Below are 17,895 nucleotides of genomic sequence, written 5' to 3' on the forward strand. Positions count from 1 at the left end.
GCCGGGTGAGGTTTCCCATGTTGAGTCAAATTAAGCCGCAGGCTCCACTCCTGGTGGTGCCCTTCCGTAAATTCCTTTACGTTTCAGCTTTGCAACCATACTCCCCCCGGAACCCAAAGACTTTGGATTCCCAGAAGCTGCTCAGCGGGTCATGGGAATAATGCCGCCGGATCGCTAGTCGGCATCGTTTATGATCGGAAATACGACGGTATCTGATCATCTTCGAACCTCCAACTTTCGTTCTTGATTAATGAAAACATTCTTGGCAAATGCTTTCACTTTGGTTTGTCTAGCGCCGGTCCAAGAATTTCAACTCTAGCGGCACAATACGAATGCCCCCGGCCGTCCCTCTTAATCATGGCCCCAGTTCCGAAAACCAACAAAATAGAACCAGAGTCCTATTCCATTATTCCTAGCTGAAGTATTCAGGCGACCGGCCTGCTTTGAACACTCTAATTTTTTCATAGTAAACGCTTCGGACCCCCAGGACACTCAGTCAAGAGCATCAAGGGGGCGCCGAGAGGCAGGGGCTGGGACAGGCGGTAGCTCGCCTCGCGGTGGACCGCCAGCTCGATCCCAAGATCCAACTACGAGCTTTTTAACTGCAGCAACTTTAATATACGCTATTGGAGCTGGAATTACCGTGGCTGCTGGCACCAGACTTGCCCTCCAATGGATCCTCGTTAAAGAATTTAAAGTGTACTCATTCCAATTACAGGGCCTCGAAAGAGTCCTGTATTGTTATCTTTCGTCACTACCTCCCCAAGTTGGAAGTAGGTAATTTGTGCGCCTGCTGCCTTCCTTGGATGTGGTAGCCGTTTCTCAGGCTCCCTCACCCGGCTCGAGCCCTGATTCCTCGTTACCCGTTGTCACCATGGTAGGCACAGAAAGTACCATCGAACGTTGATAGGGCAGACATACGAATGTATCATCGCCGTCAAAGGGATGTGCGATCGGCCCGATGTTATCTAGAGTCACCAAAGCGGCCGGGCGAGCCCAGATTGGTCTTGGTCTGATAAATGCACGCATCCCGGGCGGTCAGCGCTCGTCGCCATGTATTAGCTCTAAAAATACCACAGTTATCCAAGTAACAGATCGAGCGATCAAAGAAACCATAACTGATTTAATGAGCCATTCGCAGTTTTCACTACACCGACCATGTGTACTTACACATGCATGGCTTACTCTTTGAGGGGGAGGCTCCCCGTGCACGAAAGAACCCCGTCCCAGGCCTTTGGTGGGCCGGCAGGACGGGGGACGGGGTCCGGGGCTGGAGCACCAGACCCAGGGCCCAGTGGGGCCCCTGGACCCAGTCAGGGCTCCAAGGCCCGGAGGCACAGGGGAAACCTCCCCGGGCCCGCCGGACACCATCCCAGGCACCCTGCCACGCGGCGGGACTGAGGACGGAGCCCGGGGTGGGGAGGCCACCCTCCCCGGGGCCGCAGGGAGCCCCTGAACCCAGCCGAGCAAGGGGAGGCTCCCCGGGCACCATGGAACCCCTTCCCGGGCATTTGGCAGGGCAGCAGGCCGGGGGATGGGGCCCAGGGCTGGAGTACACGTGTCGGGGTCCGGCAGGGCCCCTGGACCCAGCCAGGGCTCCCGGAGGCAAAGGGGAAGCCTCCCTGGGCCCGCAGGACCTCATTCAGGCAGCCTGCCACGCGGCAGGACCGAGGACGTAGCCTGGGGTGGGGAGGCTCCCCGTGCACGAAAGAACCCCGTCCCAGGCCTTTGGTGGGCCGGCAGGACGGGGGACGGGGTCCGGGGCTGGAGCACCAGACCCAGGGCCCAGTGGGGCCCCTGGACCCAGTCAGGGCTCCCAGGCCCGGAGGCACAGGGGAAACCTCCCCGGGCCCGCCGGACACCATCCCAGGCACCCTGCCACGCGGCGGGACTGAGGACGGAGCCCGGGGTGGGGAGGCCACCCTCCCCGGGGCCGCAGGGAGCCCCTGAACCCAGCCGAGCAAGGGGAGGCTCCCCGGGCACCATGGAACCCCTTCCCGGGCATTTGGCAGGGCAGCAGGCCGGGGGATGGGGCCCAGGGCTGGAGTACATGTGTCGGGGTCCGGCAGGGCCCCTGGACCCAGCCAGGGCTCCCGGAGGCAAAGGGGAAGCCTCCCTGGGCCCGCAGGACCTCATTCAGGCAGCCTGCCACGCGGCAGGACCGAGGACGTAGCCTGGGGTGGGGAGGCTCCCCGTGCACGAAAGAACCCCGTCCCAGGCCTTTGGTGGGCCGGCAGGACGGGGGACGGGGTCCGAGGCTGGAGCACCAGACCCAGGGCCCAGTGGGGCCCCTGGACCCAGTCAGGGCTCCCAGGCCCGGAGGCACAGGGGAAACCTCCCCGGGCCCGCCGGACACTATCCCAGGCACCCTGCCACGCGGCGGGACTGAGGACGGAGCCCGGGGTGGGGAGGCCCACCCCGGCTCGGGGGCTGCAGGGCTTGGGGGTTGCAGGGCTCGGGGACTGCAGGGCTCGGGGGCTGCAGGGCTCCAGGGCTCCAGGGCTGCAGGGCTCCAGGGCTGCAGGGCTCGGGAGGGGCTTGGTGACCCCACGCTGGGCCTCAGGCATGGGGAGGCCCGCAGGCGCTCTTGGGGCTAGCCGCCCGGGGGAGGAGGAGGCCCGCAGGCGCTCCTGGGGCCAGCCGCCCGGGGGAGGACTGCCCGGGACCCATGGAGTCTTGCAGGTCTCCGGGGCTCTGCACCAGGGACCCTTGTCCCAGGCAGATGGGACACTTGGAAGGCCGCAGGACGGGGGCTCCCAAACCCCAGGCCCTGACTGAAACCCAGGCCCCGGTGCCGGTACCTGCTTCTCAACCCAATCAGGCCGGGGAGATCGGGGAGCCTGCCCAGGCATGAGGGACCCCTGTCCCGGGCACACGGACCCTCAGGACGTGCGCTCATTTTCCACACATTTTTTCCAAAATTCTGCATAGTGGCGCTACGCCAACTACGCCCAGCCCTATTACATTGGCCACTGGCTGCATCCTTTAGTGGGCACGGGCATGCGTGATGACGTATGCACGCGCATTCATCGCATGAGCACATGTCATTGCTCAAGTATTATGGTGCATGCTCACGCCAACAAAATAATGTAGGTACCACTTTTTCATATAGTGATCCAAAATAGATATTTACATTTAAAAAATTATATTTCACTACTGAGAAAGCGCTTTTTGTAAGGCGTTTTGTAAGGAGAAGCAGCAGGCAGCCATGTGCTGCTTGGCCCTCCAAAAATTTAAAATAAAGAAAAAAGCACCGCACAGTGGCAGGGACAATGTTGAAGCAGGTGAGACAATTAATACGGAGTGGGTCGACGAGGAGTGAAAAAGCAGAACACGAGAGATCTACACAGGGGGTGGCAGGGAGAAGCGCAACAAGGAGGAGAGCAGCATAGAATGCAGAGCGTGGTGTGGAGAAACACAGGAGACAGAGAGAAAGAGAGAGAGAGAGTAGCACACTATGGACACAGCAAGACAGAGCACAAGGAGTATTTAGTAGCTGGAGAAGCACACTAGGAGGAGAACTAGATAACACATCCTCTCTCAGGAAGAGCTTAACCAAGAAGAAAAAAGTTGTTCCATAAAAAAGAGCAGTGGAAAGATACAAGTCAGGCAAACAAAAGCATGGTAAAGATGCTGTTCTCTAGGGTCTGCAAACACAAGAAGACAAAAGTAATTCATCAGATTAAAGGCAAGCAAATGAGAGCTACTATTAAGGCACAAAATGGTAAGTAATGGGCAGGCTATAAGTCCAAGGAAGGTTTTTGGTAAGCCTACAAAAGGTCTTTCGCAACCAGTCAATTTGCACTGGCAGATAGACAAAATCTAGACAGGTTAAAATCCTACAGAGCCGGCCACCGAGCTATGACTTAATCAAAGAGAAGTTTACATACCTCTATGGTTGGAAGGAATTAAAAGTTCATATAACTCTGCATTTAGGCGCCTCTTAGGGTATTATGAATATTGAGGTGATTGGAATAAAAAAGTTCATTGGTTCTCTCAATTTACTAGAGATTTGTTATACTCTACGGAGTTGAAAGAACCAATCCTGAGTGAAACAATAGCTCTGCACCTAGAGCTGCCAACTTTCTCAGATACAAATTACAGACTTTTTTTTCCATTTCGCTATGCACACAGGGAGACGAACTGATGATAAAAGAGAATTTGTGTAAAATCATCAGCATTTCTCAGTATCTTGGCATTATACATCTGTTTGTTTTATAATAATCTTCTAGATGTAATTTAGAAATCTCTCAAAATATTTTTTGTGTGTTAAAATGACAAAATAATGAAATAATATGACACCTCATTATGCCACACAATCTGACGTTTATTGCCGCACAATTTAGTCAAATTGCCACATAATTCTAGTGGCACTACTTGTGAACCATGACATAATATAACAACAGCCTGGGTGTAGGGTTAAAGTTCTTTAGTTTAGCGGACAAGTGACATCCCTCTCATTTTTCATTCTGATTAACCAGGTATGTTTTTCTGTGCAGGAGACTCTTGTTAAGAGTCCCCTAACAAGCGCACAATAGGATTTTTCCCATTATTCACCAACAGAATGCTAGCTTTATTGGGTGACAGTATAACACCGAAAGTTTACTTCTTTTGGTACGAGTTAATTCCATATCCTTGACTATGGTCATGAAATGGATGACAGATGGTGGCATCTGATTAATAGTGTGAGTGATATGCCCTATTTCAGGCACCCTAGTGGGGAGACTGCACATCGGGTTTCCATGTGTAATCCGGTGTACTCTTTCATGACTGCACCCCTGAAGCTGCCCAGGTTGCCTCTGGTGTATGTGACAGTAGTGCTTGAATGCCTAAGAGGGGGTAGCACCAAGCCAGGCACCTCCGGAATATATGTAACTCCTTAACGTTGTAGAGTGCTCCTTAGGGCTCAGTGGTAGATAAAGCAGCTATCTCTCCTTTCCTTGTCTGCCCCCTTACTCTGCTCTTTCCTTTCGTCCCCTCGCTGCAGAAAACATTGTAAAGCGAAGAGTGCGTCTCAAGTTAAAAAACAATCACATGCACTTGAAAGGAGCAGAAACTACGCATTATGCTCATCTTCCTTGAATCAAGCCAGTTCCAGCAGGCCAGCTGAAAAAAAACAACATCTGAACAAAACTGTGACCAGGGGCATGGCCAAAGCTGCACATCTATAAACAAATATTTAGTATATTTGCCCACCGACCCTATTCCTATCACTGCTTTGCCTAGCAACAGTGCCCTATTAGAAAGAGGTTGTTTGACTCCAATGTACAATCTAAGTGAAGGTTCACCGTTGGCTGGCTACTATGAAACTGTATGGCTCTTGAAACAAATGACATTTAAAATAATTGGCTTCCTCCAGTTTGGTTCCCACTATAAATTGGAGTAGTGAGTTGGTTGGATTGGAACTGCCTTTATTTCGGGATATAAGTTTGCCCCTTTAGCCTTATTCAGTGTTCACATTTTCCTGGACAGTGCTATGTGCACCTGTACAGAGAATGGCTACGCAGAGTTGTCTTCCCACACATTTCCCTTTCACCAGGAACTGGAACTTCTGCTTCCCCAAATCATGCACTGAGAAAGGGGGGCACTAGGTGGCGCACGAGCAACATGGCCGCACGGCAATGAGGCTCTGGCTGCTCGGCGGCATTAACCGCCAATTTATCCGGCTCCCAGGCGAAAGAATGCAATGAAAATAATAATTGCTTGCTCATCAGCCTCTCGGGCATACATCGATCCCCGTTTCGGCTGCAACGCGGTATGCCAGATGCAACCGCGGTCTGGTTCCTTACTGACGCCAGATTCGTGGTGATCACCGCTGGAAGCACAGTCGGCCTCGGAAAGTGCTTGAGCCCCGGGGATCACACGTGGTGGCCAGGCGGCGGTACACACGTTTCAGCCTACGAAGCTTCACCCGCTACACACGGAGGGCCGACAGCAGACCCGCTTAGCATGTATGATCCCTACACATCGAGGTGAGGAGCTGAAGGGCTAAATAATAAAAAAAGCGGTACTTTCCTGCCCGAGATATTCCCGTGCCTGCCTTCTCACACCACTGCAGCCACATAGGGATACACGTGGCTATCGTACACTGCAATTGGAGAAATATGCATGGGCTGACAAGTGGGAGCTCCCTTCCCAGCCAGATATTATAGACCTGCATTGCAAGCATTTTTGGGAAAAATCCTCCTGATGTGCTAGGGTGAGGAAGGACCCAATACACAGCCAGCACCAGATAGATAGCACCTGCTCTGGCGCACAGTACCAATCCAAGAGTGCGGGCGGGGTGTCTGACAGTGAGTCCCAGGCCAATATATCCTTGCACAAAAAACACTTACCGGCACTGTTGTGGTGGGGAATCAACAGAAAGAGGCACACTGATAGAGGTCACTCCGTGGTTACAACACCAACCGTACCTGGACTCGGTGAACACGGTTACGCCTTTAACGACTGCAACACGCACTCTACCGCTGCCCTTAGGTCGGATTGCTCTAGTGGTGCTACATTTGCATTAGAATGGGGAAAACAGACGGCAAACAATCTAAGTTGCCAATCGAAACCAAGAAAGTTGTCACACGCGCCAGCTCTGAGGACCGGGAGCACAGGATTTTGGAGCGCACGCGAGAACCAGAAATGCCCCAAGAGGATGATGTCAAAAGCCTACTACTTGAGATGCGACAAAGCCTTACTTCTATAGAGAGCAAAATGGACTAGAGTCGCATGGATTCTATTGTTCTCAAACTCGACAAACACGATGAGTGCATCAAGGAGACGAAGAGGCACATTTCGGATACTGAAGATGCCACAGTGCAAGTGCAAAAACAAGTCGCGCAGATGGACAAGCTTTTCAAAGTAATTGCTGCAAAAAACGAAGATTTGGAAGCGCGCAGCAGGTGCAACATCATACGCATTATTGGCATTCCCGAAAGTACGAACAGTGGGCAAATGGAGGATTTATTTGAATGCCTGCTTTGGGAAACATTTGGCACTGAGGTCTTCTCACTGCAGCTTATCGTAGAGAGAGCACATCGCTCACTGGGCCCCAGACCTCCCCCAGGCAGTAATCCCCGACCGATCACTGCCCACTTACTCAATTTTCGTGATCGCGATACAGCTTTGAAACTGGCGAGAGAAAAGAGACAATTGAACTTTGACGGTAATAATTTCACCATCTACCCCGACTTTACAGCAGCGGTACAAGAGGCGAGGTCAAGTTCATTACGGCAGAAACTTCGTAAGGCACAAACAGCCTTATGCATCAACCCAAAATCCAGTCGGTAAAATACCGATTCCTTATTAGCTCCCGGTATTAACTAAAAAATTCCCAATCCCAATGCATCAACCCAAAAGCAGAAATCGGTATTTAAGGAATCCTTAAATAGCGATTCTTTAAATAGGGATTCCTTAAATACCGATTCCTTAAATAGCGATTGCATTTAAGGAATCCCAAAGTGAGATTCCTTAAATGCAATGCATCAAAGGTAAAAAATTAGCGATTTCGCTAATAAGGGGAGCAAATTACCATGAAGATGAACTGCATGGTAATTTGCTAAAACTTTGAAAAATGCACTTTTGTGCATTTTTCAAAGTGTCATGTTGCGCACACACATGCCCTTAGAGCATGTGTGTGTGCAACATATGTGCACATATCATTTTCAGGGGTGCAACAGGGTGTCCTTTTGACACCCTGGCACCCTTGAAAGTGCTCCAGCTATTAGCGATTCGGTAATACCGAATCGCTAATACAGAATGGCTTTACATTCATTCCTATGGGCCTCCAAGCCCATAGGAATGAATGGGTAGGTATTCCTTATTACCGATTCGGTATTACCGATTCGGTAATAAGGAATGTTAAGGAATCGCTATTTGAATAGCGATTCCTACATGCATAGCCTTTTGCTATTCCTTATTAGCGATTCCTTATTTTTCGCTAATAAGGAATCGCAAATGCTAATGTTGATGCATATGCCCCAAACTGATTATGCGCTCATATACCTGGCCTGCCTGCAAGTCACGCATCAGGGCAGGCAATACTTCTTTACAAATGAGCAGCAAGTGGAGGACTTTTTTAAACGGACCACATGACCAGCACCACACCGGGAAACGAAAGAGGACCAATCCAGATCAACATTCCCCATGGCGGAATGAAACTTAAGGGACAGATGCCGGATAGAGAGACTTTATTACCCCCTCCAGCAGGTTTTGGAAAATGCTGCATAGTCTGGGGTCCTTTTTCCCAGTTGGTGCAAGACAGCCTATGCCGGCTGGTGGACAGTTGATACGATGCAGGAATCAGATAAGTAGCTATGGGGACATGCAGTGAGAGGGGTTGAGGGTAATTACGATACTGGGACTATAACATGGACTATACCGAGCACCCCTTCCTCTCCCCATACTAATGGGAGGTTATACCAGTGGCTGCTGGGAAAGGGAGGAACTAGAGTGCCCCTAACGTTCCCCTAAGGGCATTCCCCCAAATAGTTCAGACAATCTTAACAGATCTGCAATGAGTTGTGTTTTTGGGTTGTTGGGAGGGAAATGTGATGCCAGCATGATTGGGATGCTGTTGTGGAGGGGTGGGGGGGGGATTCGGGACCATTGTTTAGCATTCTAATACACGCGCGAGTTATAGTTATCTGAACTAACTATAACAGGGGAATTTCATTGTTTTTTTACGAGTGAAATATCCACCTAACTATAACATGTGTGAAACCTATGTTTTTTTAAGTGAATTTGGAAGGTTTTTTAAATGCTAATTCCTGACTATAACGTGTGTGAAACCTATGGTTTTTTCAGTGAATATATATATATATATATATATATATATATATATATATATATATATATCCATCCAACAGTTTGCCTGTAGAGAGAGGACACCACTCAGGTAAGTTCTTATCTTGACACCATTTATTCAAACGAAGGCAGTCACAGTGAGCAGACATCGCGGCAACTTCATATTCCCTCCCGACGCGTTTCGTGCTTTGGAGAGCACTTCCTCATGGGATGCTGGGATGTAGTGATTGAAAATGGCAGTGTTCGCGCACTACATTTGAAGCAATAAGTCCCCGCCCAGGTGGGCGTGGCCACCCCTGTGGCCTGATGGTCTGTGTAGTGCTGCTGTGTTACTTCAGTGAGTTGCCAAAGTTCAAAAAACATTCTATCAATGAAATCCCCAGTGGGTGTGCTCGCAGCATGCCAGTCTCTGCGCTGTCACTTGGTTCGCTGAATCGCACTCGCCTGACCTTTGGGCTGGACTGCATGTGGCACTTCAGCAGGACTGCGCTTAGCGCAGCGGGGTCACTCTCGCGGCTCAGGCGGGGCCGCATAAATCCATCCAACAGTTTGCCTGTAGAGAGAGGACACCACTCAGGTAAGTTCTTATCTTGACACCATTTATTCAAACGAAGGCAGTCACAGTGAGCAGACATCGCGGCAACTTCATATTCCCTCCCGACGCGTTTCGTGCTTTGGAGAGCACTTCCTCATGGGATGCTGGGATGTAGTGATTGAAAATGGCAGTGTTCGCGCACTACATTTGAAGCAATAAGTCCCCGCCCAGGTGGGCGTGGCCACCCCTGTGGCCTGATGGTCTGTGTAGTGCTGCTGTGTTACTTCAGTGAGTTGCCAAAGTTCTACAGGCAAACTGTTGGATGGATATATATATATATATATATATATATATATATATATACACAAAATAAAAAGAACCCATTGAGACAATACAAGTTAAAGGATAACAAAGGAAGATAAAAACCATTATCACAGTTCACACTATAACCTTTAAAATCCAGTCTTTCAACTATTGTGTTTTAAGTAGAGGGCGAAATGAATCTCAATAATTTTGTCTGTTCAGCCTTTTTGTAATGTATGAAAATATGAACAGAATGCCAATGCTTCACAGTTTCTGATCAAGCCTTATAACGTATATAGAAAATTGTGAATAAAAGTGCTTGTGCAAAAAGTGCAATTATTATTGACTATTAAAATGCTCAATCAGGGTGAGCCAGATATCTTCTGTTCTGCTGTCACTTGTATCAAGAGCTTAAGCATTTCTGCCACTTTATCAAAATACTTTGTGAATCGGCAGTTTAATTGGATCTCCTCTGGGTTAAAACATATTTTTACTGCCTGCCTGCAGGACCTGATGCCCTTCTGGTTAAATGTTGGTCGAAGCAAGGTTTGCGTTATATCTAACAGGCTTGGGCAGATGCAGATTATGTGTATTAGATCCTCTTTTCCTGATCCACAAAGACGACAGGACTGTTCCTCCAATCTCCTTTTTCATGACGGCAAGTGAGGGAGAATTGGTCTAATACCCAAGGCAATTTTAAGAATTTGTGTTTTATCTCTTGTTTAACCCCCATTTTTAAATAAGTTTGTGGCACCAGAGCTGCATAATCATTAAGTACAGTCCATTCATGAGCCCGTTTGGCCAAAGTTTCCTTATCTTCTATTGAGGATATCATTTTTGTTACTTTAGTTACGACCTTTTTGAAGCTCTCATGATCTATGGGGGTAACCCAGAGGTTAATCAATTCAAGCCTTTCCAATGATTCTAGCAGGTACTCTCTGGTGGGTGAGTTCTCTCGATGTAGCAGTTCAACCCACAGATGTGCATTTAGGGATCCCTGCTCCGAGCCTCTGATCTTGTGCCAGCTTTTTATGTAGGCACCCCTTCTTTCCACAGATTGCTTCTGAAGGCTGAATTCCAGGCGTATTTGGGCAGGTGACACATAATTTGGTAGCCGAAAGATTGTTCTATATGACCTACCAATTGTTTTGTCTAAAACAGTCACATCTTTTCCTTGTATTGGTTCACTCCCATATGTGAGCATCGGCTGCAGACGTGCTCGAATTACCTGTAATAGGGGATCTAACGTTGGATCTGGTAGGACTTTCTTCAAGGATTTCATTGCGTGGCAGCACATAGTGCCCTTCCGTCTCAAGGCCTCCAATTGGGGTTTATACGAGCCTCTACTGTCGAGTAGAACTCCAAGATACTTCTAGTCGGTTACCCGGTCTAGACTACTCCCATCTAGGTACCACAGTATTTTCTTGGCCTTGTTGTAATTCACTCCCATAATTTTTGTTTTCTTTAAATTAATATATACGCCATTACAGTGCGAAAATTTGTTAGTGGTATCCAACAGATGTTGGTGGCCAATTGGGGTCTGGCTTATTAGAACCAGATCGTCTGCAAATAGGAGATTGGACAGCAAGATATTTCCCAGGCGTTGGGTATGCGATATACTATTACCCAATTGCCCTGGGAGGTCTGCTAAAAAAAGGTTAAAAAGCATGGGAGCTAGTACACACCCTTGTTTTAGGCCTTTGGAGGTGTTGATTCGCCGTGAGAGGTGTGTCCCAGTTCCCAGCTTAATTTGGACCATGGTATCTGTGAATAACATGTCAACTGATTGAGGAGAGGCTTAGGTATCCCCCACTGTTCCAGCTTCTGTCACAGTTTGGCTCGATCTACGTGGTCAAACGCTGCGCTATAATCTATAAAACACAAAAATAGCTAATTCTTTCCAGCCTTGGCCGCGTCGATCAACAAAGTTAGCGCCATGATGTTAGTAGTGGTGCCATGCACTTTACAAAATCCTGTTTGAGTTACGGGGATGATGTGTTTAGACAATGCCCAGGATGATAATTCTACATCATACTTATACAGTATTGGTGGAATTCCATTTGGTCCTGGGGCTCCTTCTACCTTCCCTTTAGAGATTTGTCGCTTGATCCAAGCTGCTGTTATTTCGATACTATCTTTTTTGCTATAAGACGATGGTTTAAAGAACATTGTGCGTTCCACCCCGAGGTCCTTTTGTTTGCTCCGATTCTTATCATGTCTCTTGTCCTCATCGTTCCTTTTGTCATGCTGTCCGAGTTCTTATCTCTCCCGTTCCTCTCGGTAGTCCACATGCTTTCCTCGGGATAATTCCCCTCTTGATAAATATCATTAAAGTGATTGCACAGATGGAGTGCCCAGTCAGATTCTGCAATGTGTCAATTTATACCTTGATGCTCTGGTTGTTGTAGGCTATTTATTGTCCGCCAAAAATGGGCACTATTTTTAAGCTTCGAATCGTGCAAGATTTTTACCCATAAGTCTTCATTCAGAAGTTTTTTCTTTTCCCAAATCCTCTTTGTTAATTTTGCCTTCAATTGCCGTAACTTGCTTTGCTGGACTAGACATTGTGGTTGTGTGCGCTGCTGCCTTATGGCTTGACTTATGTTCTGTTTAAGGTTTTTTATTTCACAAAGGATTGCCGTCCCTGTAACAGGGACCCGTGATCTCCCCTTATAGATTCTCATCTTTGTGTCAAACCTTATCCCAAGCCCCTTTGAGAAACCCTCCCAGGCCTCTTTGGGGTTCGCTTTCAGATTGTTTACACGATTGATTAATGTGTTTGCATTATTAGATAGCTCTTCAATTTTATCGGGCTTGCACTTTATTTGTTTAAAGTCCGAGGTGTATTCGGTGCCCGCACTTATCCTTTCTTCCAAATGGTTTCCTCTGATTACGTTTAGCGTCACTTCTTGCGGTAAATGTTCACTTTGTACGCTTTCACTCAATCTAAATGACACTATGCTGTCAAACAGGGGGAATGTTGCCAATGTAAAATCTAAATAGGAGGAAGTAGACGCTGAGTGGAAAGTTGGTGCTGGTGGGTTGTCCTCCTTAAATCGCCCGTTCAACACCCTCAGGTTTAATTGTTCCAGATCTTTAAGTAAATTGATTGAACATCTTGTTTGTCTAATTATGACTGTTGGGGCTGATTTGGTATCCCCCACGCTATATTTAGTTCCTGAGCTAACTCATTTTCTGAGGCTGATCCCAGGAGAAAAAGATTGAAATCGCCTGCTAGAATTAGGTTCTCAGTGTCCCATTCTTCTATTATTCTTACCAATTCGTTGAACCAATTCTTTAGCCGCTTTCTGCATATGCTTTGGATGTATATATATATATATGTTAATTATTATAAGTAGCTGGTCTACCTGATTAATTTTAGCTGTTATGGCTATTGCCTGAATGGCACTTGGAGCTGAAATTTTAGCCTTAATCTCTACTATTGCTCCTACGGTAAGTATTGAGCCATGGCCAAAAATTGACCCTTTGACAGCTGGGACAATATGTGATGTATATCCTTGTATGGCTATCTTGTTCTCTTCCCAGGTTTCTTGTAATAATACCAGGTAAAATGATTTTATATAACTCAGTGTATCTGGATCCTCCAACTGATTTGCCAATCCATTATTATTCCAAATGCGCAATCTGATTTTTGTTAAGTCAACCGGTGTAAAGGTTGGATCGAATACCCCTTGTCACTGGGTACCCGTCATTGTTATTGTACGTTGTATTTTTCCCCAGCTAGGTAACATACTCTAGGGGTACGGTGACCCTCTTTAAGAAGAATACTCCATGTATTCTGTGTGGAATGTTTTGCGATTCCGGGGGGAGATTTTGCATGATGTGGGGAAGGCTGGGATCACAGTTGGTTACACTGGTGTGCTGCTAAAGTCCGAAGGTAGATGACCCGGATTTTTACACTACGCTGTGGGGGAAACATCTGGAATTAGGATCCACACATATACTTTGGGGAGGGGATTTTAACACAACCCTCAATCCAACCACTGATAGATTCAACCCCCTTCCACATCACTATACTAAAATACAAGGCATTTTGTTAGACATGTTCTCTGATAATGGCCTGGTAGATGCTTGGAGACATCTTCACCCTTTAAAAAGGGAAGGTACACATTATACGGCAATGCACGCCACCGGGGCTAGGGTGGACTATTGGGTTGTGACCGGAGGAGTGGGCCCATGGATAGTCACCACAGAGCACCTGGCCAAGACCTATTCTGATCATGCCCCGGTGCGGCTGGTGATAATCCATCCAGCGCTGAACACTCATTCGGAGAATTGGAAGCTAGTGCCAGAGGCTTTATTGGACACCACTTTTGGCAGAACTAGAACAAGAAATCATAGATTTCTTCCAGAGAAACATAGGTTCAGTCACACATATGGGCACGGTATGGGAGGCCTTTAAGGTCACTATGCGAGGCTCCTGTATCGTCAAAAGCTTTGGGGTCTTGCGGGACATCAGACGCAATTTGCGAAATTTAGAGGACGAGCTTAAGAAGCTTGAGGGTGAGATGGGTTGGGATGCAAACAGTGTGCTTCAAGTAGCATTCAGGGATAAATTCACGGAGTACAAACACACTGCAGAGAGAGAAACACGTTTTAGGGGGAAATATTTTGTGGCACGGCGATACGCGAGAGACCAGGCAGAGCATTGGCGGAGACAGTCAGCAAACCATGATTCTCAAATCACACAATAGAGATTCTAGATGACGAGGGGACACGTTACAGGGACAGCCAAGAGATCCTTAGGATTTTCACTACATTCGATACCAATTTATATAGCACTCGCAGACAACAGCCACCTGATCTCCCAAGTTATCTGAAGGACATAGCCATCGGTTGGTTGGGGGATACACAGAGGGAATTCCTCACCGCTCCCCTCGAGAGCAATGAAATACGTGCTGCAATCATGCAGATGATGTCGGGGAAGGCCCCAGGGTCACATGGCCTTCCTACAGACTTTTACAAAACTTACATTGACCAACTGGTTCCTATATTGAAAATGGTCTAGGAGGAGGCCCTGGAAACAGGCATACTTCCAGGCACTATGAGAGAGGCACAAATTACGTCGCTCCTAAAGCCAGGTAAACCCGCAATGACATGCGATTTGACCGTTATACTTAATTAACAATGATGCCAAGATTCTCGCCAAAATATTGGCCAACAGACACAGCCTTTTGATGGAAAAACTAGTGCTGCCTGATCAGGCCGGATTTATCCCGGGGAGAGCAACGTCTCACAACCTCCGTACGATATTCTCTATAAACAAAATATAGACCCCAAATTGGCTCTAGCTGCGGGTTTTTTTAGACGCCACGAAAGCCTTTGATGCGGTCGAATGGGATTACTTATTCACCATACTGCAAAACATGGGGATGCCTAGTGAGTTTGTGGCATGGATATGCCTCTTATATACCTCTCCAGTGGCCAGGGTTCTCATCAATGGCCAAATTTCACTGCCTTTCTCTGTTACACGGGGACCTTAAAGGGTGTCCACTTTCCCCCCTATTACTCGCGCTTGCGATTGAGACCCTTCCGGCCAGAATAAGACAGCACCACCATGACAAAGCTCTGAGTTGTCAGCTGCGCCCTGTACTCATCTCATTATATGCAGATGACATTACACTCTTTCTTAGAACTCCCCAACAGAACTTTAATCCTATAGAGAGAATTTATCAGCTTTGGGGAGCTCTCTGGAATACATATAAATTGGACGAAATCCCAGATCTTTCCACTCACTACTTCTGCAACGAGATTCACCCCTGATTTTCCATTAGAATGGTGTGATGCGGAGGTGAAGTATTTGGGGATATTTATCACCAATGAATGCGCTGAGCTGATGCGGTTAAACTATGGCAGAGCACTAGAGACCATCACTAGTTGTGTTATGAGATGGGTCTCACTCCCTTTATCGATGGCAGGCCGCATCTCTCTTATCAAAATGATTATTCTTCCTAAACTTTTATATTTATTTCTGAATATACCATACAACCCTGGTAGGTACTATGGGACCCCCTTAAGGTGTATTTACTCGCGCACCCAATAGACACCATGCATAATACCCAACTGCTCTAACCCGCACTAGATGCATGTAGACTTAGAGCTGCTATGAGGCAAAACAAGAACATAGCTGTCTGTAGGATGTATTGTATAACTGATGAGTAATAACTTATAAATGCAGGCCTACGTATATCGGAGTGAAATGTATACTGTCATGTATTTTATGTCATCATACGGACTGTATAAGTGTGGTTCTACCCATGCAATGTATGTATTGTAGTTGTTTTATGTTTCATCAAAATTAATAAATACATTTAAAAAAGAAAAATAATTAATGCACTGAGAAAGAGAGAGGCAGCTGTCCAGCACAGACAGTGCTCATGCAGTGTGAACCATATATATGACCTGCTGAAAGCTTTGTGCAATTCATGCACCCATGAACTAAAGAACATAACACACTACTATACTTTACCCTTCAAAACGTATAGCAAGCACTATAGTATTACGCTTACAATTACTGATTTTTGCCAAAAAACATGTGCTGGGGCGACTAAAGTACAGAGTTAGTAACTCAGTCACTGCCATCAATTACGCACATCTGTCAATGATGCAATGAATCTTCCTGAAGCTATTACTTCGGGCCTGTTTACAACTTGTGCAGGCAGACTGCCAGCTTGCAGAGGTGGCAGTCGGGAGAATGGCGTGAAGTTAGAGGCATCCTGACTGCCGTATTACAATGCCGCGGGGCTAGCAGTTTTGCGGCGGCGGTTCCACAGCGGCAGCATGCTTTGGCTCACAGAGTGAGCATGAAGAATATCACTGCAGTGCAGCACCACTTGAACGTTGGGCGCACTGTTGTCATTCACTATGGTGTTCATGGTAAACAGTGCGCAAGCGACAGTGCAGGCATAGGGGGCACAAGATGTGGCCCCAGCAACAGTACCCAAGGGACTGAATTGCCTGGGGCCCTTTCTGTGGCCCCTTCCCTGACTTTCCGCTGACTTTTTCATGGCGGGGTTTGCTTTCATGGACCGCCACTATCCCCACCGCAGGACCCAAGATCCTGTTGTTTGTGGGAGTCTTGTGGCGGTCTTGTGGCTGTCTCACCCCAAACCTCGTAATCAGGTGGTCAGACTGCCGAAGAGGAAGCGGTTGGACCACCAACGACCGTACGGAAGTCCCAAAACCGCCAAATTCTTAATCAGGCCCTAAGCATTTGAACTTAACAAGTATAAGGTATTTTTCTCTATGAAAAAAGAGCAACATTGCTTGGGAATTTAGGGCCAGATGTACAACCCTTTTTTGCGGCCGCAAACGGGAGATCGGCCCATTTGCAAACGCAAGAAATGTTCCAGGCATGTACAAATGTTATTTTGCAAGTCACTGACTCGCAAAATAGTATCTGCGACTCTCGCTATAGGAAGGGTCGTCCCTTCCTAATAGCGAGTAGCCATGCCATGTACTGTTTTTTGTGACCACATTTTCGGCCACAAAATACTTGCAATTTACCACCTATTTCAAGTAGGTGGTAAACCACTCGTAAACGGGAAGGGGCCCCCAGGGGACTCCTTCACCTTTGTGAATGGGTGCGTAAATATTTTTTTAGGAGCAGGCATTGCTCCCAGGGACCAGTGCCTGCCCTTAAAACATGAAACTGAAAAGATTAATTTATCTTTTTAAATGCGACAGCCTCATTAATATTCATGAAGCATTCAACTTGCCACCCCATTGGGAATTGCAAACATTGTCTGAAAAACTGTTGTACATTAAGTTTAGCAAGTCGCAATTTTGCGCAATTTGCGACTCGCTAAACTTAATGGTCATACATTTGGCCCTATATTTATTGTCATGATACAAGTTCTAACTGAAATACTACACATCCTCCAAGATTAAGATTCGACTGTAAACCTGCCAACGCCTTGAAAGTCAAAGTTGAAATAGGAGTTCCTTGGCAATTCAGCAAGCACACAGAAGTATCTGTGTGCTATGGTTCCAAGGATAATGGCAACCTTACTACCACGTATTGCCTAGAAGCACCACTTAAATAATGGAGGTAAAGACTGACTACAGAGGTGTATGTTACTACAAAAGGATAAGTTACTACAAAAGTTAAGTTTGTGAATAGCATAATGTAGTTGGTTTTGTAGTAAAACTGTAGCACTACAGAACATACTAGAGTGCAGTTTGTGAATCAGACCCTATGCCTTGCCAGCACAGCTCCAATGAGAGGTGGTTGCAATTTAAGA

At 47.2% G+C, this 17,895-nt stretch overlaps 1 protein-coding gene and 1 pseudogene across 4 annotated transcripts in view; both read right to left on the bottom strand.

The window, feature by feature from the left end:
* The window catches only part of LOC146790009 (18S ribosomal RNA), a 1,808-nt pseudogene extending 593 nt beyond the window's left edge, over positions 1 to 1,215 (bottom strand).
* LOC146790006 (uncharacterized) overlaps positions 1 to 17,895 on the bottom strand; it is a 195,658-nt gene that overhangs the window by 150,869 nt on the left and 26,894 nt on the right. The window lies entirely within an intron of this gene.

This window comes from Triturus cristatus, chromosome 10 (assembly GCF_964204655.1).
Source record: "Triturus cristatus chromosome 10, aTriCri1.1, whole genome shotgun sequence".
In the NCBI taxonomy this organism is placed as follows: Eukaryota; Metazoa; Chordata; class Amphibia; order Caudata; family Salamandridae; genus Triturus; species Triturus cristatus.